Here is a 26,735-nt window from a genome sequence, read left to right as displayed (position 1 = left end):
CTAAACTTGCTCACTGCACATTTCCCAGCCTAGCACAGTCTTCGCCTGCCTATCTACCTTTAATTGGCACCACACACACATGCACACATCATCTCCGGCGGCTCATGGTGGAAAAAGACAGTCTCGTGGACCACCCTACTACCCACGAGAAACTTAGGCTTAGCACAGCTGGCTACAAACATTCATGATAAGATCCAATAGCACACATTAGTTACCGCTGCCCCTTCATAATGAGGCTGGTCCTTGTCACGCATGTACTTCAGTCCTGAGACCACAGCAGCTACTCAGAGATTGTCACCATAATTTCTGATGTCTTCCTGAACGGCTAGTTGTGTCACAAGACGAACAGAAGGCGGTAATTCAATAACGCTCACAACTTGTCTGTAGTTCAATCTTGCATAATTATACAATATTCCCCGTCACTGTTGCATTGGCTGTATCGTGATGACATCGTGCAGGGCCACACAGGTTCACCCGTTGCCGGGCACCTCTTGAGTGGTGAGGCGACCAAGGAATTTGTAATTACCTCATATGTAAAGGCTGGCCGCTCCAGAGTCACTCTCTCGCTCTCTCTCTCTCTCTCTCTCTCTCTCTCTCTCTCTCTCTCTCTCTCTCTCTCTCTCTCTCTCTCTCTGATGGATACGACGATAACAATAAAATAACTTATAATAATTATAATAACACTACTACTACTACTACTACTACTACTGTTAGTGCTACAATAGTAGTAGTAGTAGTTTTATTATGATTATTATAAGTTATTTTATTGTTATTTTAGTGCTAATCATCACAATAAAAACAGCAAGAACAAGAGTGAAATAATAATAATAATAATAATAATAATAATAATAATAATAATAATAATAATAATAATAATAATAGTAATAATAATAACTATAGATTCTTATATACTGCAGTTTAGAATACTGTAAGTGCCGAGTTTCTCCAAACTCTTTATTGATCAGAAAAGGGGTAAAAGACGTTATATGATATTAACAATACGCTATGAGTTGTGGCCTGACTTACTCTTAAATCAGAGTGGGCGAAGACTAACAAATATATTACATAATGGTATACCACGTAAGCCTACACCCCTCCCTCCATGCATATATATATATATATATATATATATATATATATATATATATATATATATATATATATATATATATATATATATATATATATATATATATATATATATATATATATATATATATATATATATATATATATATACACATACATACATACATAACACCAGACAAGTATTCACACGGTCTCGCTTCCGTACACTTAGAAAATATGGACAAGCACGCAACCCCATACATAGCCATAAACACAACACACACACACACACACACACACACGAGGAACTATCAAGAAAGGTCAAGAAAGCGTCTGGCTTCTTTCTCTTTTCCGGCACATTCTCTTCTGCACTATTTTGGAGGGAGCGTCGCCCCCTGCCTGCTGCCCCTCCCCGTCATGAGTGATGCCTGTTAATTAAGGTTATTGCTTGCAGTAATTAGACGTCTCTCTTCCCGCGCCACTTCCTCGCGCGCTGCTCCACGGCAGGCGTGACTTTACTATCATTTTGCTGCGATAAATTACTACACGTTGGCTATTTCCCGGATGAAGCGCTCCAGGGAGCAGCTGCTGCTATTTTTTCTCTTTTTCCCCAACTACAATGCTTTTATTAAACCTGCGTGGTCTCTAAAACCCTGAAGCTGATGCTCCGACAAATCGGTTAAAGAAACTTGTACACCGCCGTCTATTGCTTTTCCTTTTTACTCCTTCCGTCTTTCCTTTGGGTGAGTAACTGGGGCACCATCAACAGGCCTTCCCTGGGGTGAGTGGCAGTAATTCCCTCCTGGGATAATAACTTCCTGGTAAGAACATGAGTCCGTTGGAAAAAGCGTGTCACAGGAAAGTTGCGGTGATAAGGAAGAAAGGTCAACGCACGTGTGGGTGACCCTTTGGAATGCAGGCACTAGTTTAACAAGGGATCCTGTTCACCGTGACTTACTGCTCTGCCTCACTAAACAGGCAATGGTTGAATCTACGTGCTGCTATCAGATGTCAACACTAAGGAACTCATGGATAGGAATTCAAAAGACTTGGATCATTTAGGTATGATACACTGCACTTACTATAGTGTCAATGAAAGATGAATCATAGTGCTGGGTGTTCTAAACTGTTTGATTTTTTACACTACACTTACTATAGAATTATTGAAAGACGAACAACAGTACCGAAGAATGGATAGCTATAAATGATTACTGGTATGGTAAAGTGGTGTGTGTACAGCATTGGTGGCTGTAGCGTGGAAATGGCCAGCTGTAAGACGGCGCGGCGGCTTGGACTATGCTGATGAGAGGGATTAACAGTTTTCGGAGCTCTATTCTTTACATGCAGTATTGTACGTGTATATATATAATGTACAGTGACTAGAGAAGTTCGTGACGCCGACTATGATGTGAATCTGTCCAGCTTGCACAACCACAAACACTTCACGCTGAGGTGTTTGACGCAGGAACCGTGTGAAGCCCAGCAAGGTGATGAGAGGCGCCGGTACTCACAATAAAAGGTTCGTGCACTACACCTTGTAATCATCGCGGCAATCAGAACACTATTAGCGCCACCAATGCCATCACCGCCCACACCACCACACATCATTACTGCCACCAACGCCGACACCTCCGACACACCAGGGGAATGGACAAATTATTACTGCTCCGCCACTACCACCGCCCACACCTCGGCCACACCAATAAAATAGAACCTCACTCTCATCAAACAGCAATTAGGAGCTGTTTGTTAGATTAGAAACACATGATTGGAACATAAGAGTGTAAGAAAAGGGAAGCTGCAAGAAGCCGTCTGGCCTACACGTGGCAGTCACTGTATGAAACATATTTACGTATTTCTACCTGTCATACTCATCCATTAATCTTTCTAATCGTCTTTCATAGCTCCATAATGATTCTGAATGAGTACCATGTTTATAGTATTTGTTGTAAGAGGTCTTGATGGTGTCTAAAAATTGAAGTCCTTGTCATTAACTGAAGCACTTTCCGGAGCTTACTAACGAGCAATTCCTATCATTATTGCATCAGGAGACTTATAACAAGCATTGAGGACCTAGCTTTGATGAAACGTAAGAACACTTGACTTGTTCTTCACGCCAACACATCATTGATCCATTTGTTCTTAATATTCTGCTGCGAATACAAACCAGTTGAAAAGTTTCATAACGGGTCGGATTGGATAATTTAGTTCCAGTGGTGTTTTGATGCTCCTCTCCTGAAACAATCTGATTCACGCGGGAAAACAATCAGGCAGAGATGAAAGATGCAGAGACTCATGCATTAGTGAGGTAGACCGAATAGGAATGAGGTTGGAAGCAGAAAGTGTTGTGCAGGGAGGTATGTGATGACAGTACAGTGGGAGGAGTGTGTGGCGAGGGAAGGAAACAAGAGGAGAGTGTTTTGTATGTAAGCAGTATGTAAGATTGATTTGAATATGGAATATGGTCAGAAGAGGGAGTCAGTCTGGAAGAAGAGATGAAAGGATCGTAAAGGTTTGATAAAATAATAATAATTAAATAAGAAAATATATAAAAGTAGTTTGTATTACTAGAAGCCTGAACCACGTGGAGAACACTAGTGAGGTAGTGACCACATGACTTAGATAAATAAACGGATAAATAAATAAATAAATAAATAGATAGCCATATAAGAACAGGAGGACGCAGTAGACACCTGCCGAGACGATAATTACTCCCAGCACTGTTCAGGGGGTGCTGTGAACATATCATTAAACCCAGCTGTGACCTCACTGAACGTTTCCCTTTGTGTCTCACAACACAAGGGGGCAGTCACACCTTGCCCTCTAAAGACAACTCTCTTCCTCCACACAAAACTACAAGCACCTAATAACACACACACCCTTCACTCAAAAAATTTAAAATCATCATGGCGACTCCTACACCAGCCTCGGAGTCCCCATCTGGGGAGGGGACCATAAATGTCTCCAGGTCGGACTGCCTTTCTGTCGACGACCCTAAGTGTCTTGACACCCCCCTTCAACTTTTTTTTCATTAACTTCTGCAACATTCGCGGTCTAAGATCTAATTTTCGATCAGTAGAACACCACCTCTCCTCTTCTAAACTCATCTTCTTTTCCTCACTGAAACTCAGGTGTCTGAGGCAACTGACAGTAGCCCCTTTTCTATTCCCTCCTACTTTCTCTATTCTCATTTTCGATCCAAAGCTGGATGCTGCGTTTATGTGCGCAATGACTTAACCTGCTCTCGTGCCCACGCTCTTGAATCTTCCGAGTTTTCCACCATCTGGCTACGACTACAGAGTCACTCTCAAACTAAATTTATATGTGTTGTATACCTCTCACCTAACTCCTCTGACTATAAGAAATTCTTTGACTACTTAACTTCCAAAGTGGAGCACATTCTGACCCTCTTCCCTTTTGCAGAGATCTCCATTCTTGGAGACTTCAATGTTCACCACCAGCTTTGGCTTTCCTCTCCCTTCACTGACCATCCTGGTGAACTAGCCTACAACTTTGCTATCCTCCACGACCTAGAGCAATTGGTGCAACACCCTACTCGTATTCCAGACCGTCTTGGAGATACGCCCAACATTCTTGACCTTTTCCTGACCTCTAATCCTTCTGCTTATGCTGTCACCCTTTCTTCTCCGTTGGGCTCCTCCGATTACAGTCTCATATCTGTATGTTGTCCTATCGCTCCAATCCCTCCTCAGGATCCCCCTAAGCGAAGGTGCCTCTGGCGTTTTGCCTCTGCTAGTTGGGGAGGTATTTTGCTGATTTTCCTTGGAATGACTACTGCTTCCGTGTCAGAGACCCGTCTTTGTGTGCTGAGCGCATAACAGAGGTGATAGTGTCTGGCATGGAGGCGTACATTCCTCACTCTTTTTCTTGTCCGAAACCTTCTAAACCTTGGTTTAACACAGCTTGTTCTCGTGCTATACATGATAGAGAGGCGGCCCACAAAAGGTACTTAAACCTTCCATCACTAGAATCTCATGCACTTTATATTTCTGCCCGGAACCATGCCAAGTCTGTTTTCCAACTAGCCAAGAACTGCTTCATTAACAGAACGTGTCAAAACCTTTCAAGATCTAACTCCCCTCATGACTTCTGGCATCTAGAAAAAATATCTCCAATAACTTTGCTTCTTCTTCTTTCCCTCCTCTATTTCAACCAGATGGCACCACTGCTATCACATCTATTTCTAAAGCTGAACTCTTCGCTCACACCTTTGTTAAAAACTCTACCTTGGACGATTCTGGACTTGTTGCTCCCTCTCCTCCACCCTCTGACTACTTCATGCCACCTATTAAAATTCTTCGCAATGATGTTTTCCATGCCCTCGCTGGCCTAAACCCTCGGAAGGCTTGTGGACCTGATGGGGTCCCTCCTATTGTTCTCCAAAACTGTGCCTCCGTGCTTGCACCTTGCCTAGTCAAACTCTTTCAGCTCTGTCTGTCAACATCTACCTTTCCTTCTTGCTGGAAGTTTGCCTACATTCAACCTGTTCCTAAAAAGGGTGACCGCTCTAATCCCTCAAACTACCTTCCTATTGCTTTAATTTCCTGCTTATCTAAAGTTTTTGAATCTATCCTCAACAGGAAGATTCTTAAGCATCTAACACTTCACAACCTTCTATCTGATCGCCAGTATGGGTTCCGTCAAGGCCGCTCTACTGGTGATCTTCTGGCTTTCCTTACTGAGTCTTGATCATCCTCTTTTAGAGATTTTGGTGAAACTTTTGCTGTTGCCTTGGACATATCAAAAGCTTTTGATAGAGTCTGGCACAAAGTTTTGATTTCCAAACTACCCTCCTACGGCTTCTATCCTTCTCTCTGTAACTTCATCTCAAGTTTCCTTTCTGACCATTCTATTGCTGTTGTGGTAGACGGTCACTGCTCTTCTCCTAAATCTATTAACAGTGGTGTTCCTCAGGGTTCTGTCCTGTCACCCACTCTCTTATTATTCATTAATGATCTTCTAAACCAAACTTCTTGTCCTATCCACTCTTATGCTGATGATACCACCCTGCACTTTTCCACGTCTTTTCATAGACGTCCAACCCTTCAGGAGGTAAACATTTCATGCAGGGAAGCCACAGAACGCTTGACTTCTGATCTTTCTAAAATTTCTGATTGGGGCAGAGCAAACTTGGTATTGTTCAATGCTTCAAAAATGCCTCATCCATCTATCAACTCGACACAACCTTCCAGACAACTATCCCCTCTTCTTCAATGACACTCAACTGTTCCCCTCTTCTATAATCTGAACTGGAAACTTCACATCTCATCTCTAGCTAAAACAGCTTCTATGAAGTTAGGTGTTCTGAGACGTCTCCGCCAGTTTTTCTCACCCCCCAGCTGCTAACTCTGTACAAGGGCCTTACCTGTCCATGTATGGAGTACGCTTCACATGTCTGGGGAGGTTCCACTCATACTGCCCTTCTAGACAAGGTGGAATCAAAAGCTTTTCGTCTCATCAATTTCTCTCCTGTAACGGACTGATTTCAGCTTCTCTCTCACCGCTGCAATGCTGCATCTCTAGCTGTCTTCTACCGCTATTTTCATGCTAACTGCTCTTCTGATCTTGCTAACTGCATGCCTCCCCTCCTCCTGCGGCCTCGCTGCACAAGACTTTCTTCTTTCCCTCACCCCTATTCTGTCCACCTGTCTAACACAAGAGTTAACCAGTATTCTCAATCATTCATCATGGTAAACTCTGGAACTCCCTGCCCTCTTCTGTATTTCCACCTTCCTATGACTTGAATTCCTTAGAGAGGGAGGTTTCAAGACACTTATTGATCAATTTTTGACTACTGCTTTGACCCTTTTATGGGACTGACATTTCAGTGGGCATTTTTTTTTATTGCATTTTTGTTTTCCTTGGCCAGTGTCCTTCCTACATAAAAAAAAAAAAAATAAATGAATAGATAGATAAGTAAAAGAGGCCTGTATGAATAGAAGACTGAACCTTGTGGAAAAGACTAATGAAGTCCAGTGAACATATGAACATGAAAAAAAAGTTTCTCCGAGACAGTGACATTGAATTGTGTTGTATAATGTAAAGTAATGTGAAGTGGACACTGTGTGTGTCTCTACCATAGTTACCCACAGTTGTATCTGTCGTCTGGCCAGACTTGAATTTCATATCACGGATAAACAACGCCTCAAAATGCATATGTGCATAGAAACATAGAACATTTCCCGCATAGAATAACCTGCACCTTCACCTCTGACAATATCTGCACAAACTCGTGTTACACCATATATATATATATATATATATATATATATATATATATATATATATATATATATATATATATATATATATATATATATATATATATATATATATATATATGTGTGTGTGTGTGTGTGTGTAGGTAAGAGGTGGGGAGGCATACGTGTGGAGCTCGCACGATCACGTCACCGCACGTCACACAACATGAAACTTTCCTTGGTCCATCTATTCTCATCCTTCTCACCAGACGCCAGTTAGGCTATAAGCCTGTCAGCTCGATGACATCCGGACAATACTCCTCCATCCGTCTGGGTCTTCATATTCTCTGTCCTCCATCATCTCGACCATTGTCGAGGTGATACTAAGGTCTACTAAGGCTCTCTTCAATACCTTGCTTCCATCTCTTCCTTGGTCTCCCTCGTGGTCGCCTGCCTCTTGGTATCCACTCCATATATTTCTTAGCATACCGATCTTCTTCCATTCTCTTAACATGTCCAGACCATCTCAGTCTTGCTCTATCAGCATCCTCCAGTAGCGGCGTCACTCCCAACTCTTCTCTTATTTGAACATTTCTCATCTTGTCCCTTCTTGTAACACCCCTGATTATTGAGCACTCGCATTTCGGCTGCCTGAATCTTCGATTCTAGTTTTGTAGTTAAAGTCCACCACCATTCAGCACCATATAACAGGATTGGTATAACAAGTCTATTGTAAACTATTAATTTGGATTTTGTAGCCACATGTTTATCTTTTAGTATTGGATACATCTATTGCCATGGATAAATGTAACCAGCATTGCCTACATCATACTATTTATTTTTCATAGTTACTCTCTTTATCTCTAATGCATTTCAGCACGCATTATTCTAAGCTATAAACAGAGTTTCTCTTGTCTTATTTATGTAATTAAAGAACTATAACTAAGAATATAATGAATTGCCCTACGCTGGAACAACGGTACCGGGGAGGAAGGTCGATTCACGCAGCGAGAGGAGAACCAATACGAGAGGAATTCACAAACTCCTGGTAGAAAGTCAAGGGCACAACATGTGAGTGAAGGTTAATGGAAGGTCACTTGACTTTTGTGTGTTTAGTTTTCGATAAAAATACTCATTTCATCTCCGTGTAGGAAGTCAGACTGTGGGAGAGTGAAGGACCCAGAGAAGGAGGGAGAGGGACAGGGTAGGTTACTCGATTTTTACGCTCAGATTTTCACCAAATATACTTGCGTCAAGCTAGGGATGTCCTCCTGTTTGTCAACCGTAGTCTCAATACGAGCGCCCGGCAACTGAGTGAGCTGTGTTGCCTAAGCACGTCTAGTGCCTGTCAGGAATACTAAGGCAGGATAGGAACCATGCAGTGGTGAGGCTCAGATGTGCTGATGCATTAAACCATCTCACACCAAAGTAAGAGCAAGAATGAAAGTAATTGGATTATATATTATTATTATTATTATTATTATTATTATTATTATTATTATTATTATTATTATTATCATTATCATTATCATTATCATTATTATTATTATCACCATTATTACCATCATCACCAATATTATTTGTTATAGCAATACTGTCATCAACACACACACACACACACACACACACACACACACACACACACACACACATACACACATATGATCATCATCAGTATCACCACTCGTCATTAAATATTAAATATTTCCTTGAAGTTCATACGGTTTTCGTGTCAGCACTCTGTCTCTTTGTGCAGGACGCCTTGCTGAGGTGATTACCTGACACGAAAGAACTGAATCCACAAACTTTCTCCAATCGTTAAGTTTGTAAGACTTGATTCAACTCAGGTTGCGGAAGGATGGCTAAAAGACTGTGTGTGTGTGTGTGTGTGTGTGTGTGTGTGTGTGTGTCGCGCTCATAACCGCATTCCCAGTACTCGTAAACAACTGTAGTACACAATTTCACGGGCCCTGTGGGAACTGACAACTCTCGTTCATCATGTTCCTTTAAATCTACTCGTGTGATCAAGCTCTCACACAAAAGGAGCGTCACGGAGCATGTGCGTCAGTCTGTCACCCGGCCCGCGCACTAAACAACCCGACTCTCATCACTGAGGGAGCATTGTAAGTTCTGCAACACAGTGCAGATAATCTTATATTTCTTTTGTTAAGGAACGAAACATTTGTGCGCGCTTATCTGTGTGTGTGTGTGTGTGTGTGTGTGTGTGTGTGGACTGATGTACAAATATGAGTTTATTTTTGTGGCTGGTATGAAATTATCATGTATGTTTTGTCAAATAAACGCGTTAGTGAGACAATGCAGCTCCTACAGTTATCTGTATGAAGACTAAGACATGGCACGTGACATTCCTGGGGAACCCCTGTGTTGATGACAATCACGCTGGACTTAACAAGACCTGACTTAGTGTTCTGTGGTCTCTGAGTTAAGAAGCTGAACATCCCCCTATGGACGGGAAACTTAGCGTAGCATCGTGTGGCTTCACTTCTATTTTACTCGTTGAAAAGACTGCTTTGTGTATTTCCTATGATGTTCAGTTGCCGCTTTGCTTCCTTTATGCACCCATCTTTGGCGTCACAGTGCCGCCCAGTGTGAGGAAACATTTTGTTTTGAAAAAAATCACAACAGAAAATATACAGACAAAATAAAAAGCCACTAATACTGATTTTAGTTGTTCCTATACTCTTCCTCTCGCTTGTATCTCACAGCAGCAGAATAGAGAGGGATGGCGCGTGGTGCGGCTCTGGTGGCGACGCTGGTGGTGGTGGTGGTGGTGGTGGTGGCGACTGCTGCTGATGTGCCATTCGTTGATACCAGGGATGGCCGCGTCTCAGGCATTGTGGAGGAATCGGTGAAGGGCCGAGACTTTTCGTCATTCTACGGCATTCCCTACGCTCGGCCACCACTGGGGAGGCTGCGATTCAAGGTAGGCCGGCAGACGGTGAAAATTTGCGGAGTAATGAAAGCACTTGACTTCATCAGAGTGAGACTGTAAAATGAGGGTGGGAAAATACTGGAAGGTAATGTGTCCTTTCTTCCAGGATCCCGAGCCCTTCCCAGACTGGGGGGCCATGGGGGAAGCCTCCATTCCCGCCCCGCCGTGCATCCAGTATTTCTCCGCAGCAGAGAAAGTCGGAATAAAGGAAGTGCTGGGTGAGGAGGATTGCCTGTACCTCAACGTGTTTGTGCCCAAGGTGAGGCAGAGAACCCCGGAGAGACTGCTTTAATCTGTGACATGTGAACCTAAGAGCATAAGGGAAGCTGGGAGAAGAAAGTAGGCCTACACGTACTAGGTGACAGTCCTTGTCTAAAACCTGTGTCCACCTGCCTTCCCGATCAGTAAATTTAACTAATCCTTTTTTAAAGCACCCAGGTGACTCGGTACTAGTAGGCTGATTACTGCATATATTCCAGTCATCTACCACTCTATCTGAGAACCAATTTCTTCCCTTTTTTTTTATTTATTAGTTTTAGTCCTATCCTGATTACTAACACTAAGGATTTTGTTTAAATTGTTCTTGTTATACCTCTTAATCTAAGCTTTTCTAGCGAATGTGAAATTTAAAACTTTAATCTTTTGTAAGGAATATTTTACATCCCCTTTTAGTCATCTCTCTCTCTCTCTCTCTCTCTCTCTCTCTCTCTCTCTCTCTCTCTCTCTCTCTCTCTCTCTCTCTCTCTCTCTCTCTCTCTCTCTCTGTGTGTGTGTGTGTGTGTGTGTGTGTGTGTGTGTGTGTGTGTGTAATAGTACCAATCTTATCACATTAATGGAGACGCTAGCTTCCCGGTGATGGTTTGGCTTCACGGGGGAAGGTTCACCCATGGCAGTGCCCAGGAGTACCCTCCTCACGTCCTCCTGGACCACGACATCGTGCTGGTGGTGGTGCAGTACCGGCTGGGTGTCCTGGGTGGGTGGTGTGTGGCGAGGTGGTGACTTCTCTTACACGCGGCGCGGCCTGTGTACTGCTCTTCTCACTGCTTCTCTCTCACTGTACAGGCTTCCTGTCTACCGAGGACTTGGCGATGCCTGGGAACCTGGGCCTCAAGGACCAGACCCTGGCGCTCCGGTGGGTGAAGACCAACATTCACCTCTTTGGCGGAGACAACATGCGGGTCACCATCTTCGGTGAGAGTGCCGGCAGCGCCGCCGCCCACCTCCTCATGTTCGTCCCGGAAGTTTAAGGTAGGATTCCTTTTGGACTTCACATTCGTTCTCATCATCTTTGTTTATACACACACACATACACACACAATATATATATATATATATATATATATATATATATATATATATATATATATATATATATATATATATATATATATATATATATATATATATATATATATATATATATATATATATATATATATATATATATATATATATATATATATATATATATATATATATATATATATATAATTTCAACCTTGTATATCGATTTGTTCACATATTTGCATGTAGTGAGACAAGTTGTATTGTTTTGACAGATCTTTTCTCCCGTGCTATCATGCAGTCTGGAACAGCACTGACGTCCTTGACTATCAACAATAATCCTCGCAAAGAGGCAATTGAAGTGGGCGGCAGCCTTGGGTGTCCCACAGACCAGGGCAGCAACACGCTCCTTCTGTGCCTGCAGGGGCTGGATGCAAAGGCTCTCTTTCCTCGTTACGAAAGCTCCAGAGTGAGTGGCACTCACTGTGCCAGGTGTCAGGACTACTTGCTCATTTAACTTGAACATTCAATTGTGGATATATTAAAATTACAGTTCTGAGGCCATTTAACTTGTACAGAGATGGGGCGTGCTGCCGCTCACCTTCACGCCCTGGGTGGACGGCCGTTTCCTGCCGCGTCACCCTGCCCTGCTGATAAGCGAGGGGTGCAGCACCCGGGTGGACATCATATCAGGTATTACCAGAGACGACGGGGCTCTTTTCGCCTTGCGTAATTATCACCCAACTTACGTGGTTAAAGATCATGCTTCACTAACTGAAATGTCTGAGGGAATAATTACCTTCAAAATCTATTGTTTTGAAGATTTTTATTTATTTATTTATTTTTTTTAAGCTGCATTGGCAAAAAACAGTTACTGGAGGAGCTACAGCACAATTTTAGCATGGCCGGGCCTGCGTCCCTTCAGCTTGAGGGCAGGAGTGAGGACCCGGAGGCTGTATCCCGCCAGCTGTACCTCCACTACTTGGGCACCACGCACGTCACCGAGGCGCACGCTGACGACTTCATGAGGGTGAGCACCAACACTGGAGCCTAAGTCTGTTTTTTGCTGCACATGTTCCGTAAACTTTGGATGTATTTGCAATGTGAAAATTACTTGTTTACATATATGACATAAGGATGAGAAGACACGGCTCTACGTGAGGGGATGTTACACCTTAACACTTGAGACAAGAGGATGCCGGCAGTGTTTTCACTGTTCATTCTTAAATTCGCACCTATGTTACATCTTAAACATACAGAACTGCCAGCTGGTGTTCTGTACGGTAAACTTTTCCGTGATCATTCTGCTGTGAAAAAGCCTTGTAACCGTAGTTGTTAGTGATTAGTGATGAATTATGAGGGAGCTTTAAAAACTAGACTCACGTATGAAGATGATAGGTGGAGATGAACAAGCATGTTGCATTCAGGGACTGTCACGGGTTGATCTGATGGATTCTTGCCGTTTCCCTTATTATCTCATGTTCGTAGTAGTAGTAGTAGTAGTAGTTGGATGGTGTGAACGTTCTAATTCTTTTAGTTATCAAAATAATAATAATATATTATTTAAAAAATGATAAAGACATAATAATAGTTATTACTATTGAAAATAACAAAAATAACTCTTAGTTTTTGTTCTTACTAGTCTTATTATATATGATTTTGACAGATGTTCACTGACCACTACTTCGCCGTGCCTCATCACCGCATCTCCGCCCACCACGCAGGGAAGATTTACCGCTACGAGCTGCAGCACTACGCCCAGCTCTCCTTCGGCCAACTGATCTGCCCTTCCTGCGACAACAAGTGTAAGCAATGCCTGGCCCACAACCTGCCCGAAGCACCGCGGCGTCAACACTGACACGAGGCGGTCAGTTCAGTGACGAATGTTTAGGCAGATGTTTTAAGAACACTGGCAAAATAACTGGGGACTGGCACCCTTAGTGGGCTTTTTTCTGCCCTTTTATTGCCCTTGTTTGGAGCCACTCTTACATAACAGATCCTGATAACTGACACAAAGAATTTTGCTTGTAACATCATATCCCCTATGTCACTTCAAGGCAATGAATAACTGTCAGAGATTTTATAGACATCAAGGGTGGTTCTCGACTTAAATACTCATAAAAACAGAAGGTGCTTGGCATAGCCACTACCACTCCTGATGTTATCACCAGCGCTGTCGCCACCACCGCTATACGTAGCAACTATCACCAGCCTTCTTACCATCACCATTACCACTACCAATAACTCTTATCCTATACTATTAATATCCTGCATCACGACAAATTCCAGTCATTATTGCCATCACCACCATCTCATCGCTGCCATCATTTTTATTAGTAATAGCACTGCATCCCTTTTCATCATTACTTAACATTTTAATTTATTTATACATAATTTGTGGTCTGAGATATAATCTTGTTGAAAAACTAAAACACAGCTGTGTCCGAGTCACTGTGAAGTGTGCCATGAGTCACTGTGATGTGTGCCATGAGTCACTGTGATGTGTGCCATGAGTCACTGTGATGTGTGCCATGAGTCACTGTGATGTGTGCCATGAGTCACTGTGATGTGTGCCATGAGTCACTGTGATGTGTGCCATGAGTCACTGTGAAGTGTGCCATGAGTCACTGTGATGTGTGCCATGAGTCACTGTGATGTGTGCCATGAGTCACTGTGAAGTGTGCCATGAGTCACTGTGAAGTGTGCCATGAGTCACTGTGATGTGTGCCATGAGTCACTGTGAAGTGTGCCATGAGTCACTGTGATGTGTGCCATGAGTCACTGTGATGTGTGCCATGAGTCACTGTGATGTGTGCCATGAGTCACTGTGATGTGTGCCATGAGTCACTGTGATGTGTGCCATGAGTCACTGTGATGTGTGCCATGAGTCACTACGGAGCTTTAAAAGAGGAGTGGCCAAATTTGAGGCTGAGGATAATGAAAGGAAGTAGGCAGTATGTTTCATGTGGGGAGTACCACATGTAGGCCTGACAACTTCTTGCAGCTTCCCTTACTTTCTTGTGTTTTTTTTTTTGTTCTGACATGAGTGAATCACATCTTCCTTTTCTTATCTTTTCCGTTCGGCGTTTCCCTCGAGTGAGTGGTTGGCGCAATGTACGAGCCTGTCCTGTTGTTTCTGTCCCTTGAATCTTCCTCTGTGACTGCTATTGTTTGCAGTTCTAAAGCAATTCCACCGCTCCATCTCCTTCTCTGTCGTCCTCCCAGTTTTCTTCCCTCAAATGGTTTTCTCCAGGAATTTTTAATCGGTTTCTGATCGTCAATTCTGACAGGGGTGAGTCACGTAGACGATCTGTACTACTTGTTCCGCGGCGGCCCTCTCTTGTCGCCACGAACAGCACCCCCACAGCGACCCAAGGACTTACAGCTGCCCGACGACCTCACCCTCAGGGACATCATCACGACTCTGTGGACCAACTTTGCTGCCACGGGGTGAGATGGAGGACGGAGGTCCTGATTTCAGAAGTCTTTATGGAGGACTCTGAGAGCTTTAGAGTGGGCAAGATGATTAAGTATTGCTTATCAGTGCACTAACTTTGCTGCCGCGGGGTGAGATGGAAGGTGGGACCCTTTTGTGGAGGAGACTGATAGTTTTAGAGGATAAGATGATAAAAGTAAGGCTTATCATTGTACCATTGCTGCATTAGAGGCTCTTCAGGAAGTGCTGATGTCAGGTAAGACTTATCAATGCTTCCATCCATTCACTGTGACACGGTGACACCAACAACAACGATAGTTTGCCTGTGTACTACATATCACTGCAAAAAATTACCTCTTTACTGCATAGATTAGACAAGTGAGTTGGCGATGGTGGGCAGTGGTGAGAAAACACAGAATTAAGCAGGGGATCTTTATTTCTACAATGTTTTGATGATGTTGAAAAGTTAGAGAAAAAGATCTGCTTAATCCTGCTATTCCTCACCACCACACTCCAATAATTACTTTTTGTATTACTCATCATTGCAGCAATAGTTTATTTTTGTATCACTCATCATTGCAATGATAATAAATCTTTGTATTACTCACCAGTCCAACAGTGGTCTGTCTTTTATTACTCATCATTATAATTATAATTTTTCGTTATTTCTCACCAGGAACCCAACCCCTGATAGCTCTCTGGGCTTCACGTGGGAAGCCAGCACACCAGAGAACCTGCAGTACCTCTCCCTCACGCCCTCGCCCTCCATAAAGCCAGACGACCGCAAGGAGGTGAGGGATGTTGCTTACTTAATTATTTACTATGAAAGATGTATTAGGCACTGGTATATTTCTATTCGTGTACTTATAAGCGTGTAAGGCGAACGCTTAGAACATATGTTGATGAGGGGGTGAGGGGGTAACCGACCTCAGGGTTACAAAAAAAAAAAAAAGTAGAAAAAAGGCCCACTGAAGGTGCCAGTTCCGGAAGAAGAGAGCAAGAAGGGTTATCCATAACTAGAGAAGTGTCTGGAAACCTTATGTATTAGATAATTACATGGTCCATTTTCTATTCAAATTTTGACGTGGCAGAATTATTTACATAACTACATTTTTTTTTTCTTTATGAGTGTCGCTATTTGTGTTTTATAAATGTCACGCTCCGAGTATCTAGAGCGCATCCTTTGTCAAGCACTATCCATTTCACCCCCTCAGTAAATGGTTCATGCAGGTTCTTTCTTTTCACAGACACGCAAGTTCCACAACTCTCTTCCCATCCAGGAAAATCTGATGCTTCACCCGCACCTGGTGAAGGTGCCTCAGGGCGCCACGCGCAGTTCACGTCATGAATTGTGATTTACCAACTCCTGATTAAATGCAAACAGTAACAAGCACCGCCTACCTAACAACATAACTTAGATATAACCACTTTATATATATATATATATATATATATATATATATATATATATATATATATATATATATATATATATATATATATATATATATATATATATATATATATATATATATATATATATATATATATATATAATGAGAGAAGAGGACGAACAAGTGAGGAAGGCAATGATGGTGGAGGTTAGGGGGAGAAGGAGGGTTGGGAGACAAAAGAATAAGATGGAGAGTCGTAATAAGAAGTGATATGAACAAGCTGGGAGTGCAAGAAGATAGAAACAGATGGAGAAGGGTAACTCCAGCGGCTGACCCTGCAATACACTGGGATTAAGGTCGTATGAAGAAGGATATATATATATATATATATATATATATATATATATATATATATATATATATATATATATATATATATATATATATATATATATATATATATATATATATATGATGGGCCCTAACTCAGTGCAAACAAACGAAAAAAACGTCCACTGAGGTGCCAGTCAGTAAAGAAAAAAAAAAATCAAATTTAAGGATAACTGTCTTGAAACCGAACACTTTCATTATTACCACGCTTAGAGAAATGCTTAGGTGTTATGATGGAGTGATTATGAAGTGTTTTGAGGAGTTGTATGGCTTACGAGTTGTGATGTGGTGCAATTGTGAAGAACTAAGGAGATAAACACCATCTGATTACTAAGAAAGTCGAGGGTGTAAAGCGCTGCTGCGTCTGATTTAGTCCTATAAAAATGGGTTGATTTGCTGTGAGGAGTCACTTCGAAACAAGCAGAGGTGGCGGCAGTGGTGGGCGCGGAAGTGAAATATAGAAACAGTTTTTGAAGAGGCTGGTGACATTTGATGAGGTACCGGCGTGCTCGGAACTAAGGGTACACGTGGAAAAGTGCCAAGCAAACCTCGCGCGAACACACCCAGGACGTGTCCTCCCGCGGCGTGCATTAAACATCAAAGCGCCCTTTGCTCAGTGGTCACCTTTACCTGGGCCGGCGCCGCCTCAGAGCTGGGCGGGGGCGGAGGGAACCCAACCCTCTTCCCTTCGCATTCCACCCTTCAAAAAAAAAAAAAAAAAAAAAAAAAAAAAAAAAAAAAAAAACAAGACTCAAAGCTGAACTGAAAACAAGACAAGGATTAAGAGGAGCACTGTGTGCACTTAGAAAGCTTAAGGGCGCGGAAAAACAACAACAAAAAAAAAAAGGGAGGAAAAAGTAATGAGAAACGGCGCGTGCACTCAAGACTCAAAAGATAATGAAACACGGAAGGGCCTGAGACAAGAAACAAGAGACAAGAGCTGCGGCCAATTGGATCTACACAAGAAAAAAATAAAAATAATAAGGTGAGATCACAATGGAAAGTACAAACATCCAAAAGCAGCGACAAAGGAAATGTCGTTAGGGATATTTTGTGAAGTTACATTACTGTGTGTGTGTGTGTGTGTGTGTGTGTGTGTGTGTATGTGTGTGTGTGTGTGTGTGTGAGAGAGAGAGAGAGAGAGAGAGAGAGAGAGAGAGAGAGAGAGAGAGAGAGAGAGAGAGAGAGAGAGAGAGAGAGAGAGAGAGAGAGAAAGAGAGAGAGAGAGTCCACACCAAGGCTCACTTACAAAACAAAGGAAAATCACGGCCCTACGTAGATAAAAAAAAAAAAAAAGAATAAAAGGAAAGAAAATCAAGAATATTGTAAAAAAAAAAAAAAAAATCGGACAGCACTATACATACATACGACAAAAAAAAAAAAAAAATAGATAAATAAAAACAGAAATACAAATAAATTTAAAGATAAATAAAAGAAAAAAAAATAGGCAAACAAAACACCCCCAAAAAATAAATCGTGTGATTTACACACAAGTATGTAAGAATATAAGAACACAAGAAAATAAGCGAAGCTACAAGAAGCCGTCAGTCAGAGATGCTCTGGCCAAAGAAAAAAACAAAGAATAAAGAGAAGAAAATAAAAAAGTTTTAAAACTTGGTGGCATCAACATCTGCAGAGTAATACGACACGTTTTTAGTGTCCACGAAGCTGTATTTCTCGTAGCCTAACTTAAACCAACTGAGGGCGGAGCAACACATGTACTAGTGTCCACGAATGTGCCCACAATCTAGCCTAACCCATCCTAACCTGACAGCTGAGCAACACACCAGCTTATAGTCTCCACGAACCAGTGCTGCTCGCAACCTAACCTAACCTAACCTAACCTAACCCAACACGAGAGAGAAGCAACACATCTACATCTAGTCTCCACTAACCTGTACTGCTCGCATCCTGACCTAACCTCCACGAACCACTGCTCGCAACCTCCTTCTAACAGTATAACCTCAAACAAAACCATGCAAGTAATAGAGAGGTACATTCCCCACTCCGAGCTGGCGGTTAATTTACGTGGAAAAGGTTGCAGCCTCCGCCATCCTTTATCCTGAAGGAAGTACCGCAGGATTCTTCCCTTCCTGCGAGGTGGTCATGTGGTCATGGCCGCCTCCCTGGGCTGCAACATTTTTATTGGCTTTTCCTATTTGTCTTTTTTTTTTTTTTCTCGTTAACTTTGGAACTAATTAACTTCTGACGGTTTTTTTCCTCCAGCAATGACCTTTCTCTCGTCAAGGATAAAGTCATCCATTATATGAAGTTTTCATCGACAAAAACATTGATACTTTTTTCTTTCCTAGAGTGTATGTAGTCTTTTTTCTCTTAGAAGGACGCAACTTCGATCCGAATACGTAATTATGTCAGGAATTAAGCTTTTCCTAATAAAACTTTCATGTACGGACAAACCTTTCTTAATAAAGCTTTCATATACAGAGAACATCGCTCACATTCCTGCACAAAGCTTTCTACTTTATTTGTTTATTTTTTTTAGATGAAGCTGCCTGGGAGTGATATACTTGCCTGTAAAAGAGGCTGGCTAGAGACCGCAAGAGCAAAAGAAAAAAATATATACTGCTCCTTTCAACATGCAACTTACTACTAATCAGGTAAGAATGTTTAGCACATACTCCATTTCCCGCTGGAGGGAGAGACCCGCCAGGTGTCTGCAATACCCACATATATTTAGAACGAAGCTTTCAGCAGCACACGAAGTTATCTCTCTCCACGCTGCATCACTGCAGCAATATGTGTTGGGTATAGGTATTTCTCCTTCTGCACGATAAATAGGAATTTGCAGGCATCGTATAAGGAGAAATCGTGACGTGAAAACATCATGTAAATTCACTTAAACTTAATATATTTTGAGTCCCTGCTCAAGACTACTGACTCCATTATCAAATGTTTTTTTTTTTTTTTTTAATCAGAAAATGCAAGACTATTTGAACGTCAACTTAAAAAAAAAAAGAAAAGATTAACCAATTGATTGAGTGACTGGCAGACTGTTTGCTTGTTTTCTTAATTGATTTATAGATAAAATTGACTGACATTGATTGGAACGTAAGCTGAAAAAATAAATGACCGATTGATTGAGTAACTGACTGACTGACACCAAGATGACAAGGTCATATTGCTCGGCAGGTGAAAATATTAAGCTAAAAACACCATCAAAATACAAGAACAAGTTAATGCTAAAACATATGTACTGTAACTGACTGACACTTGTCATCGATGATCCAGAGTGGGAGACGGTACACAGCGACACTGCACGGCACCAGCAGTTCACCAGGACACAGTTTGGGGAAAGAGATCGAGGGCAAGACAAAGAGAGAGGTGGAGGGATGGAATTACGGTAGAACTACAAAGGATAGGAGTCACTGAGGAAGATGCAGAGGACAGAAACAACTGGAGGAGACTGGTACATGGCGCCAACCCACGACACTAGGGAAACTGCCAAAAACGACGCAGTGAGTGGGGCGTTGAACCTGGGACAGAGGCGAGAGGCGAGTGGTGGGAGGAGATGACGTCCCTTGGTGGGCGGAGCAAGAACCCTCATCACCTGCTCCCCACTGATTGGATGGCAGCTTCAAATACGTAACAAGATAATTCTATTTTCACTGCAGACGCCCTGAACTCCTGCTAAACCCTTATTTGCACAAGGATTTAGAGACCTCGTTAAGCTGGAAACAAGAGGCCATATTCTCTAGAATTTCCGAGAGGACACAGCCGCTTCAGGGAACAGTCCACCAGCATCTGTGCACTCCGCGGCTGTGTGCTGTGTGGTTGTATGGCTGTGTGGATGTGTGTTGTGTGGCTTTGTGCTGTGCTGTGTGTGTGTGTGTGTGTGTGTGTGTGTGTGTGTGTGGTTGAGCGGCTGTGTGCTGTGTGGCTCTGCCTTTGTGGCTGTGCTGTTTGGCTGTGTTGAACGGCGGCTCCTGTTGCTGCTGCTGCCGCTGCTGTTACTACTCGTGTTGCAAAGTTTAAAATAAAAACTATCACTGAGAATCCAGAAACACAAGCGTGTAGCCAGTACAGCAGCTATCCGTGTGTGTGTGTGTGTGTGTGTGTGTGTATGTTTCCAGAATTGTGCATTCAGGTCACTTGATCTGTGACAGTTAGAAAAAAATACTATCCCTGCGGGAAGCACTCGGAGATTATAAATTCCGATGCACATAAACTCTAATTATTATGACAAATCTTTCAGAGATGCTCAAACAGGTCTACATATATTATATATATTATATATATATATATATATATATATATATATATATATATATATATATATATATATATATATGATGAGAGAGAGAGAGAGAGAGAGAGAGAGAGAGAGAGAGAGAGAGAGAGAGAGAGAGAGAGAGAGAGAGAGAGGAGAGAGAGAGAGAGAGAGAGAGAGAGAGAGAGAGAGAGAGAGAGAGAGAGAGAGAGAGAGAGAGAGAGAGAGAGAGAGAGACTCGAACCAGCACTGTTTATTATCGCGGCTTTAATCTGCTACGGAAGGGAACGAACTATTGTGGTGATGAATGTAATTAGTGTGTCGGAAGCAGAGACAAAACGAAAAGGCAACATCGAGCGCTGGGTCTCTGGTCTCACTCTGGCGACTAAGGACACTCACGATCGTCTTCCGCGAGAAAAGAGTCAACTTGGCCTCGTACTCAGAAAGTCTTCGCTCACTTACCACGTCTAAAAGGCCACAGAGATGCTTAGCCGGCTTCTCAAGACTGTTTCTCCTGTTATTAATGTAGGTACCATGTCAATCTGTCACTAAAAGCGTAAAAATAGCCTTAAAAAACCCTTGTAGCTTCAACTAGAGCCTCTTGTAAGTAGTGGAAGTGCTTTGAAATAAGTTCTCTTGGTCACTCAGAAGGCAGCGTGACACTATAATGACAACAACCATGCAGAAGACAGAAAGGACATCAGTGGAAATTACCAGTTTCAAAATAAATATATAAAGAGAAATATACATAAATTCTAGTTAATAGGGGGAAAGAGAAGGAAAGATAAGGGTGTGTTTTGAAGGGCAATGCATGTAGTGACATTCTGGCACCATTTGATTACATTGACTGTAGATCGACACAGACTGAGAATTTCACCTGCAAAATTAGATCAGATTGGCCACAAATTCACAGCTTGATTGACGCAAACATTGTGTGGGGTGTTTGTCACCTCCACGATTACATTAAATCAGACTGACAACTTGATCACTAATCATTAGATTAGACTGACTGCAGATTGATAAGCATTTCTGATCAAAATATATAAAGCTTACCTTGTATCATTATGAAAACTAAACAAAGCACACAAATACAAAAGAGCGTGACAGATTAACCTTTACTTAGCACATTCTCTTTATCAAGGCAACACAAAATGAAGACTAATGAATTCTAGTATGACGAAAACACAATACACTATCAATTCATTAAGTTAAGAGAGTTAGTCAGGTAAATATGAGTGAGAGAGAGAGAGAGAGAGAGAGAGAGAGAGAGAGAGAGAGAGAGAGAGAGAGAGAGAGAGAGAGAGAGAGAGAGAGAGAGATAGGTGATGTGCGGGAATGAGAGGTGATATGTGAGGCAGACCATAGCGCAAGAGAAGAAAGGAAGGAGGGAGGGAAGTAAGGGAAGTGAAGGTCGCGTTATTGACGGCTCGTGCATAGCTGGGTCTCGTCTCACTTTATAATGGACGGGAATAATTTCTAACGTAAGATTGAAGCCCACCTTGAACTGAGATATAATACAGAGGCGACGCGGCCATACACCTCAGAGACTTAAACTGCGCGCCCAGCCTCGGCACGTCTTGCTAGAAGAGGATTGAGCTGCGTGCGTGCGTGTGTGTGTGTGTGTGTGTGTGTGTGTGTGTGTGTGTGTGTGTGTGACTTATTGTCGAGGAGATTAAGATAAAGATAAGATCAATGGTAAGAAAGATTGTGTTGCTAGGAGTGTTGTAGTGTTTTGTCAGGCGAAGGTTTGTTGTTGGAAAGTTGCCAAAATTGTACGTAATTAATGTATGGGCTTGTTAAGAAAAAAAATGTAAATTTGTTGTGTTGCAAAGAATAAATGAATGCTAAGAGAGTGTGTTGTAAGGAGTGTCGGAAAGTTTTGTTGGAGGGTTGCCAAAATTGTAAGCTGTGCATGGATTTGTTGAGAGAAAGTGTTATATTTAGAATGTTGCAGAAGTGAGATCAATGTTAAGAATGTGTGTTGCAGGCAATGTTGTGTGTTTTCAGGAAGGAGACTAGTGCTGAAATACTCCCAAAATTGTAAGTTATATATGAATTTGTTAAGTGAATTTTTTTTTGTGTTGCAAAAGTAAGATCGATATTACGATCGTGTGTTGCAGACAGTGTTGGAGTGTGTTTCATGAAAAGGCATAGTGTTGCAATGCCATGTAATTCCTTAAGTGTAAAAAGCCATAAAGTTGCAGTGTTACAGTAAAGCCATTGTTAAAAGTGTGAGTTTGTGTTGCAGGCCAGATCCTGTTGGAAAGTGTGGTTTTGCAGTGTTGCCAGGACTGGGATTAATGAGCAAGTGTGTTGTCTTGAGGTGGAGGGCAATACTGTGCCAAACTGGCATAATTTGTGTTTATTAAAGGTGGAATACTGTGTGACCCGACGGCGCGGCGCAACTTAAAGGTGGAACTCCCCCAATCCATTAATGTGGTGACAGGTAAAACAATATAGACGAGCGGAGAACAAATGTGACTGACAGACAATTAATGTACTGACTTACTGCCACTAAATGTAATGGACAGTATACATGAAACAACGAGTCACACTTACTGAAAAATAAACGGAAGGTAATCAAGGTACGCTAATTAATATGACGACTTTTTAACAGTAAACGTGACAGACAAACAGATGAACCTAGGACAGTAATGTTTGCACAGAAAAATACACGGAAAATAAGCGAGACACGTTAAGTAACATGAAGTCTTTCTAACTGTAAATGTGATGGACAGATAAATACACTCGGGAATATTTCATCAGATTAATGTAAGTGAAAAATCAAAGTGAAGTGTAATAAACATAAAAATAAATATGTTGACTTGTAGAAGATGTATAAGAGAAAGACGATATATATTAAGTAAGAGGCAAGGAGTAAAACAACGGTGAAATAATGTGTGATCGCAAAGTGCTACCGGGAGAGTGTAAGAGTGTTATCCTAAGGAGCTGAGTGTGTGTGGCGTGACTTGCACAGGACAAGTTTCATTACTCTGGGATTTCAGGAAAGGAAGATAAAAACAATGTGCTACTTTTACAATCTGGTAGCGTCTTCTTGCGAGAGCGGAAAAAAGTTGCTTATAAAAGGAAATAAAAAAAAAAACATTAAAACATGTTTGGAAAAAAATTGTTTAGGAAAGGAAGACAAAAAAAAGTGATATGTGAAAAAAAAAAGTGATAATGAAAATTATCCTTACTGGCGAAAAAAGAAGCAGAAAATTAAGAAGACTTCGGAAAAAAAAACTTTACACCTTATTACACACAAAAAAAAATGACAAAAATAATAGTGATAATTTAAAATAACATAAATAAAACTCTTTATAGTGAAGTGAAAACATGATGCTTACAGAAAGAAATAAGAAGAGGGAGAAAAAAGCAATGTAGCTGAAAAATTAAGTCTTTCTTAAGAACGAAAAAATCATTGCTAAGAAAAGTAATAAAAGGAAAAGAGAGGAAGACATGACAAGAAAAAGAAAAAAAAACATTACTCTGAAAATGTCTCAATGTAAAAAGAAAAAAAAAAAACCACCTTGGCGCTGGATGATGAGTGTTTCTTAGTGCGGAGGCCAGTGTTGGTGTGGGAGGGGAACGGAGGGTGTGTTGCGTGTTGCATGGCTGGGGAGGAAGTGAAGACGTGAGAAGGTGACTTGGCGTGACTTACAAAGGGTAATAACAATACAACACCTGTGGCACGTGTCGGATACATATTTCCGCCTCCACTGTTATCTAGAAACGGAGGGGTGTGTGTGTGTGTGTGTGTGTGTGTGTGTGTGTGTGTGTGTGTGTGATAAGTGACTCGTTATTTCCATAGCGACATTTCTTTTCAACATTTACAGTTAAGTTTACAAAAGACAGAAAGGAAAATTTTTAAAATCGTTTATCAGAAATTGGAGAAAATAATTTGAGGTAGTGAGTTAGTGACACAAAGGAAGAAAAAGACAGACAAAAGAGACATACAGACACACAGACAGAAGGAAACTCATGAAAAATTATTATTAATAATGAGATAAGATTTGTATTATTTATAAGATTATGGAGTCACTGCACCGTGTGTGTGTGTGTGTGTGTGTGTGTGTGTGTGTGTGTGTGTGTGTGTGTGTATTTTTATACACTTTATGTAATCTTAGGCTTACAGACAAAAAAAAAAATACTGAGAAAAAAGTATGTGTATTTCCCGATAGGCTCGTCTCTTAAGAAACTTGTATTTCGAAACGCCTCGGCCCGACGGTGATCTTTGTTTTAGAGGAGGCCAGACGACTGGTGGCGAGGACTGGAGGTCGCCCGCGGGTTTGTTACGCACGCAGGTGTGTGCCGCCCGCAGGTGTGTGCCGCCCGCCTCCACCTCATGTCAATAAACAGTCTCCTTTTGTCGCGTGTTTCCATTACGCCTTCTTCTTAACCAAGACGTCCATGCAGCTTTAATGACTCCTTGGTAAGAAGTACGACATTCTTTACTTCACTTGTCGCGTTTCCTTCACGCCTCACCTGGACCAAGATATGTTCGCAGCCTTACTAACTCCTTGGTAATGACAGTATGAAACTTTTTACTTCATATGTCGCGTCTTTCCTTCACCAGAACTAAGACGTGCACGCAACTTACTAACTCTTCGCTGATGACAGAAGCCCCGGCAGGACCAAGATAACACGCAATCTTACTAACTACAAATTAACTGCATAACTATCTTTTGCTCCGTAATGGCAACTAGACAAATGTATGGATGGTGATGAGAGGTGGAAATAAGTGTGTTTTGAACACAGACCGTCACGTCTAGGCCTGATGGCCTCTTACAGCTTCCCATATTTTATTATCTTATTTACTGCAGTGAATCATGTAGACAAAAAGAGTACATGAGGGATAAAGTTTGAGGTATACATAGATCAACCCGTCAACCTTTATACAGGTGAGTAAAGAAACAGGTAGAATACATGACAAACAATAAAGTTAAGTCATTGGTCGATACAACAACCTTTACACAGGTGAATAAAGAGACAGGTAGAATACACGACAAACGATAAACGACACAACAACCTTTACACAGGTGCATCAAGAGGCAGGCAGAGTACATGACAAGTGGTGAAGCTTGAGGCGCAATCACCACGTCCACCTTTACACACGCAGACAGACCCACACACTCCATGACGTGAGATGAGGCTTGAGATACAGATCGACGTGTCTACTATACACACGATAACTCTTCCCAATGACACTGCCTTGCTACAAAGAGAAATATTACGTCCCTCACTTCCCATCGGCGTTTTGTGACATTTTGCCGTCTATATATCGCTTGATTCTGCCTTTACTTTGATTTCCATGTGATAAAAAATGTATTGCCAGTAAGAGGCACCGGAGAGGCTTACCTGCCATGCCGCTCTCCTCCTGTCTAAACACAGTGAAGGGGCGCACTGTGGCCGCCCCGCCCCAACGCCCTCTCAAATGATAGAAAAGAGTGAGTGTTAGCAATATTAGGAATGTTTACAATCCCTTGCAGGAACATAATAAGCAATTACGAGGAAAATCTCGTTAAAAAAAAAAAGATCGTTAATCTGATGATGATGATAAAAATATTAACTATGAATATTACTACTACTACTACTACTACTACTACTACTTTTATTACTACTAAAACATTGAAACGAATACTACTACTACTACTACTACTACTACTACTACTACTACTACTACTACTGCTACTACTACTAGTACTACTACTACTACTGCTGCTGCTTCTACTACTACTACTACTACTACTACTATTATTTC

General features: G+C 41.7%; 1 pseudogene; it reads left to right on the top strand.

Moving 5' to 3' along the window:
* The first annotated feature begins 9,527 nt into the window (after positions 1-9,527).
* LOC135097632 (juvenile hormone esterase-like) lies at positions 9,528-16,398 on the top strand (annotated as a pseudogene).
* The last annotated feature ends 10,337 nt before the right edge of the window (positions 16,399-26,735 follow it).

Source organism: Scylla paramamosain, unplaced genomic scaffold (assembly GCF_035594125.1).
Source record: "Scylla paramamosain isolate STU-SP2022 unplaced genomic scaffold, ASM3559412v1 Contig27, whole genome shotgun sequence".
Lineage (NCBI taxonomy): Eukaryota > Metazoa > Arthropoda > Malacostraca > Decapoda > Portunidae > Scylla > Scylla paramamosain.
Note: the sequence above shows the minus strand (reverse complement) of the source record. Positions and strands in the feature narration are given on the sequence as shown.